Source organism: Rhamphochromis longiceps, linkage group LG9 (assembly GCF_057381845.1).
Source record: "Rhamphochromis longiceps isolate RC_006_pf linkage group LG9, R_longiceps_female_GT1.1, whole genome shotgun sequence".
Lineage (NCBI taxonomy): Eukaryota > Metazoa > Chordata > Actinopteri > Cichliformes > Cichlidae > Rhamphochromis > Rhamphochromis longiceps.
The window spans coordinates 22,160,506-22,182,641 of NC_140565.1; the positions used below are offsets into that span (position 1 = coordinate 22,160,506).

At 41.8% G+C, this 22,136-nt stretch overlaps 1 protein-coding gene across 15 annotated transcripts in view; it reads right to left on the reverse strand.

Annotated features, from left to right (window-relative positions):
* The window catches only part of kiaa1217 (KIAA1217 ortholog), a 142,092-nt gene that overhangs the window by 74,962 nt on the left and 44,994 nt on the right, over positions 1-22,136 (reverse strand). The window contains exon 1 of one of the 15 annotated variants that reach the window (XM_085418868.1): positions 10,561-10,714. The exons of the other annotated variants lie outside the window; for them this stretch is intronic. The gene's annotated coding sequence lies outside the window, so the exon portion shown is untranslated. Of the gene's footprint in view, positions 1-10,560; positions 10,715-22,136 lie in introns of those variants that run through there. 15 annotated transcript variants of the gene reach the window in all.

Consider the following 22,136-nt stretch of genomic DNA (forward strand, 5'->3'; position numbering starts at 1 on the left):
CAGGTACCCTGCTGGGGTAATAGGCTGGCCAAAGGAGGAGATAGAAGCCACTGACATAAAGACAAGAAAGCTCCTGACCATGCATGGAGGGTTTCACCCCAAGTCCAGCACCCTGAGGCTGTACACTAAGCGGAAGGAAGGGGGCCGGGGACTGGTGAGTGTCAGCACCACAGTCCAGGATGAGAATCCAAGAATACATTGGGAAGATGGCCCCAACTGACCAAGTGCTCAGTGAATACCTCAGGCAGCAGAAACCCAAGAAAGAGGAGGGAGACGAGGAACCATCATGGAAGGACAGGCCCCTGCACGGTATGTACCACCGGCAGATAGAGGAGGTGGCTGATATCCAGAAATCCTACCAGTGGCTGGACAAAGCTGGACTGAAAGACAGCACAGAGGCACTAATCATGGCAGCACAAGAACAAGCTCTGAGTACAAGATCCATAGAGGCTGGGGTCTATCACACCAGGCAAGACCCCAGGTGCAGGCTGTGTAAAGATGCCCCAGAGACAATCCAGCACATAACAGCAGGGTGCAAGATGCTAGCAGGCAAGGCATACATGGAACGCCATAACCAAGTGGCCGGCATAGTGTACAGGAACATCTGTGCCGAGTATAACCTAGAAGTCCCGAGGTCAAAATGGGAGATGCCCCCAAGGGTGGTGGAGAATGACCGAGCTAAGATCCTGTGGGACTTCCAGATACAGACGGACAAAATGGTGGTGGCTAACCAACCGGACATAGTGGTGGTAGACAAACAGAAGAAGACGGCCGTAGTGATCGATGTAGCGGTTCCGAATGACAGCAATATCAGGAAGAAGGAACACGAGAAGCTGGAGAAATACCAAGGGCTCAGAGAAGAGCTCGAGAGGATGTGGAGGGTGAAGGTAACGGTGGTCCCCGTGGTAATCGGAGCACTAGGTGCGGTGACTCCCAAGCTAGGCGAGTGGCTCCAGCAGATCCCGGGAATAACATCGGAGATCTCTGTCCAGAAGAGCGCAGTCCTGGGAACAGCTAAGATACTGCGCAGGACCCTCAAGCTCCCAGGCCTCTGGTAGAGGACCCGAGCTTGAAGGATAAACCGCCCGCAGGGGCGTGCTGGGTGTTTTTTTATATGTATGTGTGTGTGTGTGTGTATATATATATATGTGTATGTATGTATGTATGTATGTATGTATGTATATATATATATATATATATATATATATATATATATATATTTATTTATTTATTTATTTATTTTTTTAAGGTTTCATGATGTGTGCACATCCAGGCAAACATTTGTTTGGGGTTTTTCTTTGGTTCCTGAGTAAAAACACAATGTGTTGCTAAAAAAGAGGAAGACCTGCAAACTTCTTGAATGAGGCCTGAGGAAGATTCTTTGGATCAAATGTTCCTTTTGTATAACTGTTTTAAAATGACATTATTCCTTGGAGCCAAATAATGTGCAGATCTTTTGTTTCAAGTCTGAACATGCAAATATAGAGCCACTGGCAACACTGTTGTGGAGCTGTGACCCCACCCTGCAACTCAACAAGCACTGAGCAGCTGTTTTCTTGGGGAAATGGCTATGACAACCTCACTGTTCCCCACCTGCCCAGCAATAAAATGCACAACAACCATCTGGGGAAGATAGAGGAACATTTAGTGGCTAAACTGCCAGAAATTGCTCTAGGTTGCAGGATGCAATTATCAATGAAGAAATCTCTAGAGACTTAGAACAGCTTCTGGGAAGCTTGAACTTTCCTGTATATGAGTTTTTAATAGGGTTCAGTCTGCCAACTTTATTGTCCTAGTTTTTGCTCGATTTTGCTAGTTAAGTTCAGAAAATGTTTTAGACTTCCAAAATGAAATGTTCTCTACATCGAACCTTTATTTTTATCTAAAAATAGTGTGAAATAAAGTAAAATGGAATTTTTAGAGAAATATATATTAAATAGATCCTGGATACAAGCATGCCCAGTTGCATTTTGAGGGGCATTTCTCATAATATTTGTCATTAAAATCTCCTACACTGCAGCTATTAATGCAAAAAATCTACTGATTATTCCGTTATGAACGTCAACCTCCCTTACAACCCTGATGTTCAGTTGTTGACATAAGGTTGCACATCTGCATGGTGACATGATCATTGGTTTGCTCTAACTGGGGCCACTGATACTAAGTAAGACATGCATTATGAATGCACTCCCAGTAAATTCAGATTGAGATCGCGACTGTAATTAAGTCGTTCTGCTGCTCCAGAGAGAGTCCTCAATCAAACTGCCTGAGCTGAGCATTGAGAGGCCAAATGGGATGCGGTTAATAATAAAAGTGTTCCACAACCATGGCAGGCATCTGTCAGACTGTGCAGACACTTAGGAACTTTTGCTTTAATTCACACAAAGCCAAATATGAATTGATCGCTCAGCATGTGAACGAGGGATGTGAGGCACAACCCTCCTTTTCAAAGGCTTGTTTCGTTATTGGTGTTCCGCTGGCTGAACAGGCAGCGTGCCGGGTTTCAACACAAAATGTACATTCTGGGACGATTGTTTTTGTGATGCCTCTGCGGCTTACCACCATCATCAACTAGCTAATGGCTTTTGCATGTGCCTTGCCGCTCATTGGCTCCAGTCGTCTCAGATCTTGGAGAGCTGAAATGAAGCAGGGCATTGTTGTGCTGCTGCCGGGGAAGGATGCACATGCTTGTGAAAGGAAACCCGGACGGGAAGGAAACTTCGAAACAAAGTGCTAAGAAAATGGTGATAAAAGGCGCAAGGAGAGAGTTGCTGTGTGGGTGAACGTGTGTGTGTGTGTGTGTGTGTGTGTGTGTGTGTGTGTGTGTGTGTGTGTGTGTGTGTGTGTGTGTGTGTGTGTGTGTGTGTGTGTAAAGATGCAGTTTTTAGCTCTTCCGGCCTTTTATATAAACTAATGGAAATGCTCTGGGGAATGTTCTTGGCCTTGGATTTTAGGTAAAAGCAGATTGGGATCTTGAGTGAATGGAAAATCCAAGAAAACCAACAGCTAGCCATATTTTCCACCATAGCTTTTAAGGAGAATGTAATAATAGGCTGGTAGACCCTGTGACTGCTCTATATTGCGGAGATGGTGAGTAAAGATGAGCTTCAGAATACACAGGCACTCATCTTGAGCTTTTGAACTTAAAAAGTCAAACCAGAGCCTTCCCACTACTTGGCAAGCTAAAATTGAAGCATACCTAAAGGCTATTGTGATTTTCAGCAATAAAGATGGAAAAATATTACTAAAATATTCTCACCCTAGGGAAAGCAGCTGCTTTTATTAAAAGTAATAATATTATAGAGCTCATTCAGGGCACTGAGGTGGAGTAGAAAGGTATAATACTTACTCAGACATTGAAAATGTCAAGTTTTACAAGATGGCTTTTATTACTCTGAGGGGAGCCTGGGGTGGAATAGCTCACTGGCAGAGCTTGGTCCAGGAAATATGGAGGGAACTGAAAATGTTCTTATACAAAGAGCCTTTGGAAATATTGTATGTATCAGTATTGTTAACAGATCCCAAGACCAAACGCAACAACAAATAGATTTCACTAATGCTCATTTAGCCTACGTGGCCAAAGTCTTACTTATTAATCCCTATCTTGCACTTCTTGTTTTGTCTATAAAACCTTCACTAGAAGAAACTAACTGTACAAGCTGCGGTGGCTGACATGCTCTCTGTTAGGGCGAATGTGGGCTCTTATTGCTATTGATACAAGCAAGCTCACTAAAGCGTCAGCTGAAACCTATCCCCGACAAATGCACCATTTACTCCTGTTTGCTAAAAGTGACATTTATAAAAAGCTAAAATAAGAATGAAAAGGCTTTGAGGATGAATGCCGCAGAGATGCTAAGCATGTTTAGAGGACTGACTGCTGCAACTACAAACTGACTGTTGCTGGTTTTGGTGTTTTCATGGGATTTGTTTCGAAAGAACAACAACTCACAAAGCAGCAGCTCGGGGATGACGTCACACATTTGGGCCCTCTGCACGAAAACCCGGACATTTTCATCAATCTTGAAAATCCCCCCGGACACCCCGGACAGAACGTGAAAAGTGGACATGTCCGGGGAAAAGAGGACGGTTGGTCACCCTATTTTACGTGCACACGAACCACACAGTTCTCTGCACCAAACTCATTATTAATGAGGGTTTTTTTTCTTTCTTTTTTCTTTTTTTAATTTACATTTCAATACAAAACACTGTGAAGTTGCTGGTATGATTGGACAAAAAGACATAGGATTTACAACAGTAACTGCTGCCACATTGTTTGCCATCCATTAGTCAAGATTTCCAAACTTTGACTTAGTAAATCAAACGTTTGCCACACCTAACTCAATTGAAATTGAAATTTAGCTCTGCTAAACAGGAAACAAGCATCAATCAGGAAACAGGCTCATTCTATTGGCCAGCATTAGCTATTTACAAATCTTTCGGTGATCACATTGACAATGGCTGACAAGTGAACATTTAAGAGTAAAGAAGAGAAAGTGAGTATTGATGTTGCATACATACAAATATGTATCACAGTATTGGATATGATGACAAGACAACTAGAGAAAAACAAAGGTGTCCACTACAGCACATCACAAGGAAAGGATGTTAAAGAAAGAGCATCTCCAGAATCGAGATTCCTGCTCTGAGGAAGAAGTATGTCTGGTTTAAGCTTAATGGCAGTGACATATACATCAAAAACTTGTGAGATATTCGAGTGTCACCTAAATTGGTCGACCCACCAATGAACAAACTAATGTTGCCACACGAGCGTGGAAAACAGTTGGTTAGATACAAACAGAAAACAGCCACAAAACTGGCTATGCTTAGTACGTGTGACAAAATCTGTCCTGAAATGCAATGTGGATTTAAAGTTAAGCAGTGTCACGCTTGTATAATCCTTCTACTACTTAAATAAAGTCCTCAGAGTATACGGACTTGATTCTGTGCCTTCACGTAGCCAGACACAGTGAAAAATAGAAACTCGCTCAACTCTCTCTGCACAACTGTCCTTACTTTTTGACTGGAATGCTTTTATTTGATACTGCCGGGCCTCTTTCCAGTATTTACATGGTGCCGCCTATTTATCAGTCAAGAGCAGGATGGAGTTCTTCAAACAGACCATGTCCAGATAGAGGACAGGTTTCCTCAAAACTTCCAGCTCCAGAGCTCACTTAGCCACTGTTCCTAGAATATCCCAGCTTAACAAAAACATCCTGTGTGTCACAGGCTTTACCGAATATATTTACAGAGATTGGCGCTTCGTAATGTGGACCATAGCTAAACGAAAGTGCACCGAGTTTGTCAGGCAGAGGGGTAATTATAAAATCGTGCCACCATAATGGCGTCATTAGTGAGCAGTCAATTGGGTCAATGGAAAACAATAGAAAGCCAACATCTGAGGGACAAGGGCAAGACACTGCAAGTTGTTAAACAGGGTGGTGGACAGAAGTCTCATCCATATTTATTAGGATTAGGCAGCTTTAAAACTCAAATTCATACTTTCCTTAAAAAAACGCTTTATGAGGACAGAAAACCTTGAATGCTTTATATGCTTTTAAAGAGTGAGAATGATGTTAGCGAATAAAGTCTGACAAACCTTACACTCTAGGGCATTTGTAGGTTGCCAATTAGAGACAAAATTCTAATTATCAGTACATTTTTTGCATTTCATCTATTTCTGACATAAGTTTGGTCCCAAGGTTAATTCGCACGGAGACCAGACCCTGTAGATAAAAACATACAACTCCTTTTCATGTGTACACAAAGCATGCTTGGTACTGAACAGAAGGAGAAAAAAAAACCCGGGGATGTTCTTGTGTGTTGTGGGAGGCACTATGTCAAACCAAGTGACTAACAGAGGAGATGGATGGGACAGGCGTAGGTGTTTACATTGGGAGAAAAGGGCATTTAACAGCAACTGTCGGCGGCACTGTGTCCCACCTCTATCTACCCCCTTCTCGTTGTTGCCAAAGGAAGAGGATGTTCAACAAAATGGCTTCACTGAGTGAATGGTAAGCCCTGCGTCTCTTCAGCTGTCCCCATTGAGTTAAGGCAAATAAGCCAGCCTTAAAAAAAAGAAGCAAAACCTGTATTTACCAGTTGCCAGGTGTTTTATAGCTGCCCTCTTACTCTAAGCCCAATTTGATCTAAGATCCTCCCTGCATGTAGACTCACGGTACATACGAACTTAGTTTTCTATCTTGGCAAAGTCTCCGTTAGCTCCACAAGCATCTGACGTCACTACAAGTCTATTATTTCCCTCTGTGGATAATCCCTGGCATAGAAGCCGCCCACATAAGTGACCTCTACCATTGCCCATAGCGCCGCAATAACAGACTGAGAAGATATTTGCCATACCACTCCTGTTTTCTCTGTGTGGTCACATCTCAAGATTTTTATTTGTGGCTTAACTATGCATCTCTCTAAAGCTTTAGAAATGTTATAAGGCTAAAAACCATCAAGCCAGACCTATTATAATATCAAAGAGTGTAAAGAAATGAGGAAAAAAAACTTAAAAGGCTGGTGTTAATGAATCATTGTTAGGCGAACTACACATTGCTGCCTTATTAAATCATTTTCTGCTGGTTTGTCACATTTCTCTATTAAAATGTTGCCATTACCAGCCGCCTTTTACTTGTGACTAAGAGGAATGCATAAAAAATGACATATCTTCTGGCGCTTTAAAGAACGGCAAGATAAGGTGTTTTTATACTATCTTACAGCTACTGCAGGAATTTAAAAAAAAAAGAAGAAGAAAGATTTTCAAAGAGCACCTTTAATAATTAACTATTCTACTGAAAATTATTTGGCTTACAATGAGGTTAATTTACAACAAGTAGAAGTCAATTAACATGACAGAGATTCTGTGTGATAACACCTTCTTATAATCCCCACCGCTATTAGACTCAAGATGTTTTGGCCATAAGGACAGCTTCTGGTCTAAGCTGCTGAACTGATAGAAAATCTTCCTGCAAGATGAGATATGTTACTCGCAGCTAATTGAGAATGTAATCTGCCTCAGTCAAAGTCTTAAAGCATAATGACTAAAATAAAAAAAGTTTTATACTGTGGATGTTACACGAGCAGTGGACACAGTCCCAGAGAAATGAAGCTTTCTTTCAACTTTAATACCAAGAATTAGATTGAGATTAGCTTGGTTTGAATAACAAAAACTAGAACATTTAGCTCTAAAGGGTCAATCCAAATTATATACACGTACATTGTATCATCAGGATGGCCTGGTGTAACATCTGTCAAGTTAACAACAACCACCTCCGGTGCTGTTGGCCAGCCGTGTGCTGGAGGAAAGTGCGCTACTGTTGGTCAAAGACAAAAGAACAGGAGATGGGAAGGTGTGTTCTTAGGCAGCGAGAGAGAAGGAAAGGAAGGAATGTGGAAGTGAGAGCAGGGCCTTTAAATTTAGGGACCATGACTGGTAAAGAGAGAGGGCTGGCTGATAACAAAGAGACAGGCTGAAGTGCAGGATGCTGGGATTGAAAACGCTAAAATATTCGCTGGGAGTGACCAGGATGGACAAAATAAGAAACAAAGTTAGAAAAGCAAGGCTGAGATGGCTTGGACATGTGCAGAGAAGAGACAGTGGATATATTAGATAAGAGATGTCAAAGATGGTGTTGTCAGGGAGGAGAAAAAGAGGAAGACCACAGCGGAGGTTCATGGAGGACATGCAGAGGGTTGGTTGAGACAGAAGAAGATGCTAGGGATAGGGGGGGATTGAGGCAGATGATCTGCTGTGATGAGCTCTAACAGTAACAAGTCGAAAGATGAACAAGAACAAAATATGTCAATTTAAAATTTGAGGTTTGAGCATAGACTACTTTTCTAATGGCCAGCATGGGGCAACTCCAAGTTATACAAAGAAGTCTGTAAATAAGTCTACAAGAAAGCGCCTCTAACGATCACTTGCTTTGTGATCTTATTAAGAATTTCTTGAGTTAATGGTTTCAACCCTAGTTTACTGACTCTTTTAATTCTTGTTGTAATTATGATGTAAATTTAGCAAATTATAGTCAAATTCACAGTCAAATAGATGATAAAGGAAAGTATGTGTTAGACTGGGGTTTCTCTGTGATTGACTTAAGTGTAAGGATGTCGTGTTCTTGACCTCTGAGTTATAATGTCATAATAACATGTGGTTTCAAAAACCCAAGATGGCTACAAGGTTTCACTTTCACCTGGGAATTTTTAATCTGACAACAAAAAAGTCAGCAAGTCACAAGTTTGACTTGGGTTACTAAATAAAACTCTCCATTTCTCTATTTCTTAGAGTGAACAACTGCAGCTCCCTGTCCATAAAAATATCCCCCATGTGACCAGATCACAATGAGGTCTAAAGTTTAGAAAAATATGCATTAGCACCATTTCTACTCTCTTTCACGATCATTCTTTCTTTTTCACCAACACTTTGGTGATCTCCACTACGTGGGTGTGTTTCTATCGCATCCATAACTCACCCACCAATGGGAGCTAGAATGAAAGCTCTCTAATGAGTTTTGATCAAACCTTGAAGCTCAATGAGACGTGGCGTGAGCTGGCTTGAGGCCCAGCGAAGGATGACAGTGCAGAGAAACACCTGGTTAGGCCTCTCACCCCATCCACCCCCACTGGCCTCACTGCTGCTTGGCCACATGCCGCTGGCCCAGGTGTGTTTCCCCCTAGCTCATGGAAGCCGTCAAACTTTACTTCCCCAGATTTGAATCAGCTAATACATTTGGTCAGGTTAATACCTGATCTCCTGTAGAGATTCAGATCTGCAGTGTTATGTCTGGATACTGATGTAACAGACTAGTCCAGCCAAGTAATCAAGTGCTCGTGTCCTAACCTTAGTCTCTCTTAATGATATTTGACAAATGGAGGCATACGGTCAGGAGCTACTGTGTGCCTTTGCTTGTAAAAACACTGCCAAAAATCACTGCACCTCATATGCTATCACTTAGACGAATAGCTTGGTAGAATTATACTGGCAGCCAAACCCCTGCCTTCCCGTTAATAACGGTTTCCTCTGGTCTTGTGAGAAACTGACAACTTGCTACATCAGCAAAGCAGCGATAAAAACTTGTGAGAGACAGTCTAACGTTGTGAAAGTGCCAAAACGAGCGATGAAAGATGAGGTTTAGGGGCACTGTAAAGGGGTGCGAGTGTGCGAGCTCATTTGTCTCTCTGACCCGTTTACCTTCCCCGCCTGCGGACTGAGGGAAGCTGATGTATTTATTGGTGAGAGACAAAACAAATCACACCCATCACTAAACATCTGAGTGGTAAAAAGTAGATGATGGAACTTAAAGGACCAATATGGCTTAGGGATTAAATACAAAGCACAACTGAGGGTTTCTTTATCTGTCAAAAACAACAACAAAAGAAGAAGAACTTCTGATTAGTTATCGTGTGACTTTATGGTAATAAAAATAGAGATTACACAGTTGCATGTGAAAATCTGTGAAATTAACTCTCATTTTTTTCCCCATTTGCCTAGGATTGGGCAGACCAGTCTTTTCCAGATGCAAATCTACTCAGCAGTGGAAAAAAGTTAATGCAATTCCCACAGTGCTGAAGAGATCCAGACAGGAAAATATAGGCCTGTTAAGACAGTAAAATGCTTCAAATTCGACTCAACTTTAAGATTAGTGACAAACTGTAAAAAGTAGTAGTTCACCGTTTTCCCTAGTTAATACATCTACTGTATGTAGTGTGAAGAGCACAGCAACTTAAAGGTCGCAAGATATATACTGATGTTCCCTTTGAGAGGAGAGAAGCAGCAGCATGGGAAATGTTGCGATCCGCTTGACGTGACCAAACAGCATCACAAAATCTGCACTAAAGCTGATCCCCAAACAGCCACTTTGATGATACAGATTAAATTTCTGTGTGATCTCAAAAGGCAGATGAATTTTAGAAGATTAAGAAAACTTGTTAGTTTATTCTAAGTTCTGATCCCAGACAATTAATGTAACTGATAGTTTGTGCAAGGGATGTGTTTTATAAGAGGGACAGCGCTGTTTTTCCAAGTTCACCCTCTCATGGTTTGACCCTCACCACTCTTCTCCCTCCAACAGCTTAATTAGACACAGCCACACACACATTAGATGGTCTCCCCCTTTTTTCTCTCTTTTTTTTGCTTCACACACTGAATGGTTGGCTGCGGTTCAAGGCACAGCAAAAAAAAGAAAAGAAAACAGCTATGGAAAACAAGCAGCTTTCGGAGCCAGGGGAAACCATCAGCAGGCAGCACACACACACACACACACACACACACACACACACACACACACACACACACACACACACACACACACACACACACACATCAAGAACACCATAGTGAATGCAACTCCAAAAAACTGTCTGGAAATTTAAATGACACTGCATGCAACAGTAACAGCGTGCCATCTTCTCTCACAGTGCAGGGATGTCTGCCTTACAGTGCACCAATCTGAATCTATGGATGGAAAAACTGATGAAGATGGGAGTTTATAGTCCCGTGAGCGTTTATGTATCGGTGTAAGAGAGGCGTGTGCTCTTGTGCAAGATGTAGCTACTCACCTTTTCTTTCTGGTAGGCTGTGGTAAAGTATGTCCTGATAACCAAGTCTTTTTTTCTTCACACTCACCCAGAGTGACACAAACTAACACACTGCCTCAGTCCCAAAACTTTTTGCTCTCTCCCGGTAGATCTACACTTCCACTGATCCCTCCCTCCCTCCGTCTCTTGCTCTCTCCCTCTCTCTCTTTCTGTTAGACTTCCTGGGCTGCTGTTTATGCTCCAATCAGGCCTTCCAAGAAACTACCGCTGCCCCTCCGCCCACCTACTCTCTCTGAGCCAGCAGCGATTGTTTGGCAGGGGCTTGTCACATGTAGACGCCTGTCTATGTATGTGTGTGATCCCTCATGACTAAGGTTTTTTAACCTCTTGCCACTATCTGGAGCTGGGCTCTCCTCAGTCACGAGAAGAAGAGTTTGGGAGACGCAAACTATGAGCTAAAAGAGCGAAGGTGGAGGGAGGATAGGATAGGAAGGAAAATGCACAGTGGGGGCTGCCAGCTTCAGTCTTACTGAGACAAATACACTTTTTCAGGCATGGGTAAAAAGGGGGTTGGCTGTGTTGACTGAGAGCTGGGGGGCGTGTCTGGAACTTTCTCTCCAAATCCAACAGCTTGTTGTTATAAACCGCAATGAGGCTCAGCCCGTCACAGACCTCAAAGCTTGGTCTCCACAGCAAGTTCCCTTTACCATAGCCTGCCAAAGGTTTTCAGTGTACTGTATGCGCTCTCACGGTGCCAACCTCCAATTCACAGTTTCACTATAGCTGCCCAGCCCCATGCATCCCCAGCTCTTTCCAGCCTCTGAGTGAAATAAGAAAGAGTAGAGGTGTGATGTGTGTGTGTGTGTGTGTGGGGGGGGGGGGGGGGGGGGGGTGCAGAGCAGTGAGGTGAAAGGTGATGTGTGGGAGGGGACAGGTTGACAGCAGCACACTGAGCTTTTGTTGGCGCTGTTAACAGTTCTATCATCACAAGATGGTAACACCATGCGGGGTGTGGAAGTCCTTAGACAACTCAGGCACCGCGCAAGCACTTCGACTTTGTACCTCTTATAATCTGCTATTAAGGTAAAACTTTGCACTGGAATAAAAAGAAAGCATTTCATTCAGAGGATAAACATTACGATTTCTGGATTATGAGACAAACATAGATGATCTAAACCACTTTGTATGATGGTAAAATGAAAAATCACAGCACTGCAATGGGGAAAATAATAAACCAAACTACCGTAAGTTTGGCAGATTAAAGCGGATTCTGCTCAGAGGTGTTTACATAGATCGTTTCAACAATAAGGCTACTGTAACTCCGCAATTTTCTTTCAAATACATTTGTTCCAGCTAGGCATGCGAGTCTTTTTAGAGTTCAGCCGCATGGGTAGATTGGGGGGTGTCTCTGTGCCAAGTCGAATTCAGGAAACATTCATCTTGTTGTTTAGTCTGGGCACCATGTGCTGGAGCAGGGAGCCTGCTCTCCTTCACGGACCCCTCCTCTTCTGAACACAAGCACAAAAACCCCCACGCTGACAGACATGATCCAGACAATCACAACTGCGGTTCATTGTTCAGGGGCTCAGATGCACAAAACAGCAAAACTTCAAAGCAGCAGTTAGTACAAAAACAGCATGAAAAGATCAAATGTGCTCAGTCACTCCCTCGGCAGCTCAGGTGTGCCGGCATGTAGGCTTTGTACGTCAGCATTTATTTCTCCTGCTTTTATCACATAATAAAGACAGAGAAAGAGCTTTTGACTCTGTGCACGATAACAGAAAGCAGGTGCAGTGATGTCTATACAGTGCCGTACTTGGATGGGTGTGTACACATATGTAACTGTATGCCCATGTACTCATGAACATGTTTCTGGACTTGTGTTGCCATAAGAAAGTGGAAATACTTCTTCCTTACTCTCTTCCTGCATGCACATTATAAACAGGGCCCACTCTGACTAATCCTCTAGCACTGAATCCTTCCAGTGCTGAAAAGACATTCAGAAAAATAGAAGTGGAAGCAAAATAAATCAAAACATTCGGGATTTAACGGCAAAGAAGCAGGTGAGGATTACACCTGAGGCTATTCAGCCTGGCGGCTCAGCCTGTGCCAGTCTGCCACCAAGGAGCCGAACCTGCAGTCACCCAGTGAATGAGCCACCTGTGTGCCTTGGAAGAGGCTGAACTCAGCCGTGCTCGTGTAAAGCAAAGAGAGTGAAATGACAAGCCGTTCGCTTTCAGCAGCACAAATTAAGATTCGGGAAAGGAGGCTCGCAAGCTAACTTTTTTTTCCTCTTTAGGCCAACGTGCTTAACAATCTAAAGATGAGTCACATGAAGAAAAAGAACTGGATACACTGTGTCACCTCCTTTTATCTGAAAAGGACAGCTTGTCATGTGACCTTTGCTTTAAGCCAGCTGATGCATTGCTGCTGGATGTGTTAAACAAGGCTGATACAAGGACTGCAATGTAATGCAAAAAACCAAAAAACATTTGAAACCTACTGGTGACACTGACATCTATGATTTTAATGTACTTTTTTTGTTTTTTCTCTTCTAACATTTAAGCAGCGTTAACAATGAATAAACTCTCAGCCTTTTTAATTGTTATTGATGTATTTAGCAACTGTTTTTCCATGAAGTTGAGTCTATAAGTGGCACAGATGGAACAGTCAGTATATAAACTAAAATAATACACCTGTTTATATCTGTTTTTACAGTCAGGGGTATTGTTGCTGAGTTCTTTTTACTTAAAAACTCTGAACTCAAAGTGACAGTTTTTGTTGGCTCTTATTTTTGGTTTTAGTTTGCAGGGCATCTTTCAAACTGATACAGAGCGCATAACAAAAACAGCAAAAAAAGGAGGCACCAAAGGCCTTGGCTGCCTTCCACCCAGAGCCCACTCTACCCTGTGGACCGAGCTGCCTTTTACATATATTTAGCCTGAAATCATCTAAAGCCCCGTTGAGCTGCTGCTCTGTATTTTAAAGCCACTTTCATAATCTTCCACAGGGAGGCTTCAGAGCTGAGCTCATGGCAACAATGGAGCCACTGGACGAGTGTGATCTCTGAGTCAGCATCGGATACTCTGAGAGGAGTCTTATTGAAGTTTAGGCTCACTGCCCTTCAGGTTTGAGGGACTGTCTGAAGATGATGAGCTATCATTATGTAAACAATGCACAGTACCGTGCATCACAACCTGTGTTTAACCCATCACAAACACACATCTGAGCCTCCAGAGACCCTACCAGTCAAGCCCATAATTTGATGTAGCAGCCCGATGAATCTGCTGCCATTATGCATTTCCGGGGAGGAGATCTTAAACGGCTATTGATTAAATAAATTAATAAGAGCCTGAAATAATGAGAATGCGAAGTGAGAGGTGTGAGATCACAGCTTGGCCGGAGAAGTGAATGTGGCACTATGAGGCCAGTCTGATTGTCCTGTGGCCCACTGCAACAGTGACAGAAAGGAACAATGAGACATAACTCACCCAGGAAACATAGCACAAAGGGTCAGAGGGGTCACATGACTCTGTTTCTGTTTGTCTGTCCTTGAGTCACACGTGCATAAATGAATTAAAGTGGCAGCACCGGAAATTATATTCTACAGAGAGCATTATGTGCATCATTCTGTGGTGAAGACTGGCCAGCACTGATCTGTCAGAGTCAAAACTCAGAAGCAAAGAACAAGACAACCAGAGCGAGGCATCGAAGTCATTACAGATTAAGACAGGAAGCTACTTCAAAGTCAGCTAGCCTGCTAACGGTTTGAAAAACTGGCCTGTGATTTTAAGATCACAGCTCTGAATGTAAAACTGCACAGACATTTCAGTAAAGAAACTGGTTAATACAAAGTAAATTACATAAGTGGTTAATCAGGAAGTTTACAATTTTAGATTATTGAGAAGGGAGTGAGGGCAGCTATAATATATCTGTGGAGGTATGGAGATGTTCACGAGAGAGGCTAGCGAAAATTTTAACCTAAAGGTCGGAAGGAGCTTCACTGTGTGTTTGTGAATCTAGAGAAAACATATGATAGGGTGCCAAAAAAGAATCTGTGGTACTGTATGTGGACATGTATGACGACAGTGAGCCAGTGGTGAGGTGTACAGTAGGAGTGACAGATAGGATCATGGTATAGGTGGGACTATGCCAGGGATCAGCTCTGAACACCCTTCTTGTTTGCACTGGAGATGGACAGGTAGACAGATGAGATCAGGCAAGAGTCTCTGTGGACTGTGAGGTTCACAGATGACGTGGTGCGCTGTGAGAGCAGGGAGCAAGTGGAAAAGAGATGGAAGTATGCTCTGAAGAGAAGAGGAGTGAAAGTCAGGAGAAGAAGGTTGAGTAGTTTGGACACAAAGTTAGAGAGGCGAGGCTAGGATGGTTTGGACGTGCAGACGAAGAAGAGTGAATATATTGGACAAAGTATGTTGAACTGGGGCAGGAGGAAAAGATGGAGACCACAGAGAAGGTTCATGGATGTGAAGGAGGAAATGCCGAGGGTTGGTGTGGCAGAAGAGGATGCTAGGGATAGGATGAGACAGACGAAGTGTCATGGCACCTGGGTTGTTGACCCAGTGTTTGGGGTTTGGACTTTTTGTCATTGTTTAGTTTCTCGAGTCGGTTTCCATCTTTATTGTGAAAGTCTCTTGTCCTATGTGCGTTAGGTTTACTTTTGGTTACTCTGTTTCATTAGTTAGCCGTGTTCCCACCTGTTACCTATCCTGTTATTATCCTGTCTCTTTAAGAACTCAGTTGGTCTCTGTTTCCGGTCATGCTGTCGTAATTTCCTCGTGTGCATGCACTCTGTTTATTTCAATCGTTTATTAACCTAGCTCCAGTTAATAAAAACTGTGTCTTTCATTTGGGTCCTCTCTCTCCATTCCCAGACACCTGATCGTGACAGGAAGATCCTCTAAAGGGAGTAGCAGAAAGTAAGAGAAGACACAAGCAGTTCTCTCCTTCAGGAGCAAGCGTCAGAATGGCTTAAAAACTGCTTTACATGAGGAAAAAAAGAATCCAGAATAGAAAGAAAATCCATTTACAACCATGTGCAGTTGTAAAGAATTATGTTAATTTTTCACACCCTTTAAATCTTTACTGGTTGATACTCATAATGATAATGTCTTAGGTCTCAGCTTCTATCAGCATTAATATTGTAATTGTTAATATATCTTAAATCTTCTTTATATTATAAAAACAGCTCTTTCATCCCAACTTGGGAAAAAGATTAAATACATGTTTTGGAAGTGGTTTCAATGTAACAGCTTGTAACGCCATAAAATACAGAAAAAAGGGTCCAATAAGAGCCGCCGGGCAAAGAATATGACTAAAAACCAAATTTTTTTTCAATTTAACAATTCACCCCATTTTCACTCGAGTCAAAGACTCCAGTGCTGTAGGGTGTAATTATGTGAGCAAAGTATTACAAATACAACACAAAGAGACATTCATGCATTAAAGTGATTAACCAAACTCTGATTCAACACACCCCTGCCAAGTTTCAGCTTCTTCTTTTTTTTGCTGATTCTCGGCTTGTGGGCCAGTATAACAGAATCCTTATGGCTCGCTTCAAGACAGATTTGAAAAACTGTGAACCCGCTGTTTAAATCTATAATAACTCACGGCAAACAGCTGGATCCTCACTTTGATATACAAACACGTGTTCTTTATCAACCAAGCTGTTCATGCTTTAAAAAAAACTGTGAATAATCGTCTTTGCCTGACAAAACATTGGTATTTTGAAAGTGGACTTAGGGATGCTTTTAAAGTCCATGTTATGTTCAAATGTTAGGCAGTGTTCGACCTTGCATACAACTCTGACTTTCACACAGTGCAGCTCGTTGTTTTGGCTACTGCAGCAACATTTTGACTACTAAAGCGCAGCGTAAGTGAAGCATGAAGCAACTGTCAGAATGACATAAGGGACGCTCAAAGATAAGGTAATGCCATTACCCTCTGGTCCTCCACAGACATCCGCTTTGTATCAAATTGCTATACCCATGAACCAACAGGTCTTAGTGAAAGTCTGCAGATCTGTTGGCCAATATTGAACTATATATCTCCATGTGTGCTGTTCAATTTCCACTGATATTAATAATATATATATATATATATATATATATATACATATATACATATATATATATACATATATATCTATATACATATATATCTATATACATATATAGGGGTGCAACGATATTCGTATCGATATTGAACCGTTCGATACAGTGCTTTCGGTTCGGTACGCATATGTATCGAACAATACAACATTTGTAATTTATTTTATCAATTTTCCTTCTGACGATGCTGTCTGTGTTGAGCGCTCAGTGAATCTGTGTTCGACTACTCCGCCTAGGCTGCACTGTCCAGCGCAGATCCACTGAGCGCTCCACACAGACAGCATAGACAGAAGGAAGAGCGCAGGGCAAGCTAGCGAGACAGAAGTTAAGCTCTCAGCAACATGGACCTCCCCCACCCTCATTCAGATCTGGCGTTTGGAATTATTTTGGTTTTCATGTGACGTATGACCCTGAAGGTAAGCGAGTCATGGACTAAAGTAAAACAGTATGTTGGATGTGCCATGCAATGCTCAATTACATTGGTGTGAACTAGTGTGTTAGCGCAGTTAGCTCGTTAACGTGTTGGCCGACTAGCCCCATGCACGGAGCGATCGGCGGTAGCTCGTTAACGGAGATTTGCCGTGTTGTGGCGTTAAGGTCATTTCAACGAGATTAACCTGAAAGCACTAGTGGGAACACAACGAATATGACTGCACATTTACCCCGACATCATCCCAGTGCAAAGACAAGTGGAAGCAGACAAAAAAAAGCAAGCATGCTACTAACTTTAGCCGAGTCATTTAGACAGCTGTTAGCACATGATTCTCCTTATGCTGCTGAGAATATAGCCCAGAAGAAGCGGATAGTATAGCTTTTATTTTGGAAAGAGCCATTTCTCTGTAATAAACTCTCTTTTCCAAAGATGAGTGATTCCTCAATCAGACACAGGGCTCGCAAAATCGCTAGCCCGACGTCCCGGGGCTAACGATCTTTCCAGTCGGGCTACCAAAATCTATCTCTGCCCTGCCCGTCGGGCTATTGTAGGAAGGAAAAATATATGTCAATGCTTTTGCATTCTTTCGGAAATGTAGCTGGGTAATTATGTCATTGGCATTGGTGAGCCACTGTCAATATGTGACATATTGAAATCACGTTTGAATTTGCGCTTGTTTTTTGCTTTCACTTTGCAATCGCGTGAACTGTGTGTAGAGAGCGACAGTACTGATTGGTGAGTGATGATAATTTGCGCATCAATTCCTCTGGCATCGTCTTATCAATTGTTAGCTTACTATGCAAACATGACAAGTGAAATCTCCCGCAGCAAGCTTAAACATATGAGAGGTTGATCGCGCAGAGAATTGCTGAGCGTTATGTGGGTGTGTGTAAAAGCAGCAGGATATATATTTTAGTTCTGCTGACAGGTCAGGGTGAAGAAGTGACAGCCAAAGAAAAACTTACCACAAAATGGAAAAATTATGACAAATCAGACTATAAGGCAAAAAGAAAGTGCAGCTTTATGGTTTCATGGACAAAATAATTTCTGTGGCTGCAATATGACGAGCTATATAACCGGGGCTGCACATAAGTGGTCCGCAGGTGCGCATTCGCTGTCATAATAAATAAAAAAAACGCGCACAAGATATGAAGTTGCAACGCGTGTTTGCATACATAAGATTTTCTGGAGGAGGACAGACATTTGTTTAGAACTCTTAAAGATGTCGAAGAAGCTCCTTTAAGCAATTACTTTGGTGTTCCGCCTCCAAACAAATGTCAGAAGGAGTCCGAACCACAAAAGAAGCACGTATTCTCGGAAAAGTGGTTGCAGGAGGTGAGCTGGCTTCAAACAAATGATGAACGCACAGAGATGTGGTGCGGAATGTGCCGTGAAAATCCCACTCTAGCGGACAAAAACAGTGCTTTGCAACTTCTTATCTGGTGCGCGTCTTTTATTTTGACAGCGAATGCGCACATGCGGACCACTTATGTGCACCCGTGTAAATAACATGATGTTCTGCCAGGTGTATTGTTGGTTTTCTCTCGATTTCTGAGTCAACAAGCGCCTTTGTTACTGGGACCAGTCATTTTAAGAAAGGCCCCCATTAGAACCCATGAGAAATGCAAGAAATGCATTATTGCTCAGTCTGCAATATCTTTCCCAGAACAAACACCAATTGCAAATAACATACTAAAAATAAACCTGAAAAATCTGTTTAGAACAGCGTACTATGTTGCAAAGAGTGAACTACCACTGGCAAAATTTAGCAGTCTTTGCAAAATTCAAAAAGCAAATGGCCTAGATCTTGGTTCCACTTGTCTCTTACCCGTGACTTCAGTGGAAATTTCAAATTCAGGATCTGACACAGACTGATTCATGTCCTACACAGTTCTTACAAGTTCATAGAAATTTCTGTTCAATTAGAACCAAGTATTTGAGTTGATGATTGTAATTTTTATACAATGTTGTAATTTGTTTTTGTTTTGATTAATGTTTTGTTTCCTTTACAATATTATACATTAAAGTATAATATTGTAAAGGAAACAAAACATCAATCAAAAAATTGCTCTCTTTTTTATTCGGGCTACTTACATTTATTTTGGGCTACCAAAAACTGAAGAGTCCCTGCCCAAAGGGCTACCAGGGATTTTGAAATTTTGAGAGCCCTGAGATATATTTATACCCATTTCGTGCCCACGAAGTAGTATTTTGTGGCCACAATTTATTTATTTTTTGGACCATGTCATCAGAGGGGCTCCGTAGCTTTTACATCTCCACATCTGTGCAAATCCAAATTCAAATTCAAATTTTATTTGTCACGTACACAGTCATACACAGTACGATATGTAGTGAAATGCTTGGACAACTGCTCGTGACCTAAAGAAAACAAAAAAGGAAAAGGCTATGAATAAGATAGGAAATAAATATGAAAAATTAAAAAGGGTAAATTTAACTAGGAAGGAATAAAATATAAATTAAGGTTAAAAATGAAATAACTGTACAACACAAATTAGAAATCCGTGTTAGCAAAGGAAGCAATCTGCAGCAAGGTGCAAAGACCAAAGAGACCAAAAAATTCATTTGGTGACTCCAAGCTATTGTCAGAATGGTATCAAGTGTTTTCCTGATTCTCGTATTTTGACAACCTTATATAGTATATTAACACAACACACTGCCAAGTTATGGGAAACAAATCTTTACATAAACACTTCCTAAAAGCTCTGAACCGAAATTCCATCATGGGAAATATGTCAGAATTTAAACTTCCTAAAAACTGGTATCTAACACCAAAACTCTGGTAAGGTTTGGGTCTGAACTTTGCAAAGACACAACAAAAATGTCCCAGTTAACAGGTGAGTTCACTTGACATCAATCAGCTTATTAACCCGAGGCATGCAGGTTTACAAAGCGAAAGAAATCTGAGACTAACCTGTGAACAAAGAGGTGAGAGACAGACAAAAGGCGATGACTGATGGAAATGCTGGGCCACCAGCTGGGTTAGTCAGTCAGGTCAGGCTCTCTTCCTCTCCCACCCGAGTCTACATCTGGCCATCCCTCCATCCCTGCCTCTCATACATTCTCTCTGTTACGTAACTCTTTCAAATCACAGCAAGTGCAGCCCAGGAAACAATAACAGTAAATGCATGTTTTTTGTTGTCACAGAAATGTGATTCCTAATCAGGTTTATTGAGTAATAAAAAGCATTTAGCTTAATTGAGTTTGCCCCATAAGTGCACTTTTGTGCCTTCTGGTGCGAGACACGAATTACAGACTTCATAAAATGCATTTATAATGTCCAAGAATAATGAGACTAAAATATTTATCAGATGTTTTATGTAATGTCACAATAAAAATGAACAAATAAGTATTCCCTATAAGCAAGGGCTTTAAAGCTAGCTGCATCGTTGCAGCAAAATATTTAACATGCAAAGCATGTCTGCAAGGAATTTAGAGATAAAGCAGCCCTAAAGATATAAGTAATTTGCCTATCCATAAAAGCACTCTTTCCTGGTACTCTGGAAAATGTTTCAACGATGAATAATTGATGATTGCTGGTTATGCATCACATTAACTGCTGGCTGTCTCACTGTGAACTGTGGGCCTCAATCAGCAACTTTGCATACCCTTGTTGACTTCCCATTTATGAGAACGCTCCTCGTCTGCCTGTCAAAGGATTTTATGGGATCACAAAACAGCAAACAAACGTGTTATGATGCAGCACTAAGAATTAATATTCTGCCTCCGAGAAGATAAAACGACAGCGCAGAGAAAACAAAAGAATTATTGCTTTCTCATCTCAACTGTGGCAGTTCTGCAGCTCCGTATGGTCACAGTGTGAAGATACATGATAAATCTGTCCACGTGCAAACGCACAAAGTGGAAACCAAACCGCTTTTGGTATGCTGACTTCACTTTTACTCCAACTTTACCACCACTTGCTTGTGATGAACAACTGGGAGCAGTCAAACACAGAAGAGGATGGTTTAATGCAACAGGGCTAGATGCACACACACACACACACACACTGTGTGTACATCACCATCCAGGAACATGACACAAACCATCTTTCCTGACACTATACACCTGTGGATTTGTTTGTCTTGAAACTGTTGTTGTTCAAAGGCGGGTAAAAAGAGACGACTTCACACCAGAGTACTCCAAAACTTTCTTTGCATGCAAAAACACACTCTACTGCATTTCCAAAACAGTCACATCTGAATCCTGTCCTTGTTTCACTGCCAGTTGTATAACAGCACGATGGCTCCTGTTTGTCCTGCCTTACATTGTCTTTTTCGTCCAGTCTCTCTGGTCATAAGAAATCAAATCTTATATAACAGGGGATGTGAGATAAGGGTTTCTGATGCCTATCAAAGCCATCTACATTTTTCTGCTGGGCGGCTTGCAAAGCTGTTGGTCAGGACGGATCAAGACAAATGGCCACTCGGCTAGGCGTAATTCTAGGAGACAATCGTTGTCAGGAAGCAGCTTCAACAAATAATGGCTATGAACAATTGACTTGTGCAGAATGAAAAATAATCAGATTTAAAGTTTGCACTGAATCACTGAATGTTTAATTTGTTTCCACTTCTTAAACCCCTGACAACACATTAACCTTTTTTTGATTAGATTCCTGAACTGGAATGTCTTAGTTCGGAGTTTAGATAAAAATAAAATGTGAAATAATGTGGAGAAATCGACTGTCTCAGAATTCTTCCCAGTTTTCTGTGAAATATTAAACCTCCAGCTGTTCGCACCCGTTCAGCAGAAATCCCCTCATTCTCTGCCTGCAAGCTCAGGCTGAAATGCTGCGTCAGTCTCATGATAGCTTTAGCTGCCTAGCTGAAAACCACGCTTGCCTCACCAATGGCTTCATCACACAGCCACACTGTATTATTCCCTTTTTGTAAAAATCCCCAGATTTAAATGTGGGTGGGGGAGGAGCGCACTTGATCCCTTATTCAATGATTCTAGTGTTTAATACTGTAAGAATGTACCAAAGATGCTCAGAGGCACAGGGCTGCTGTCAAACCCAT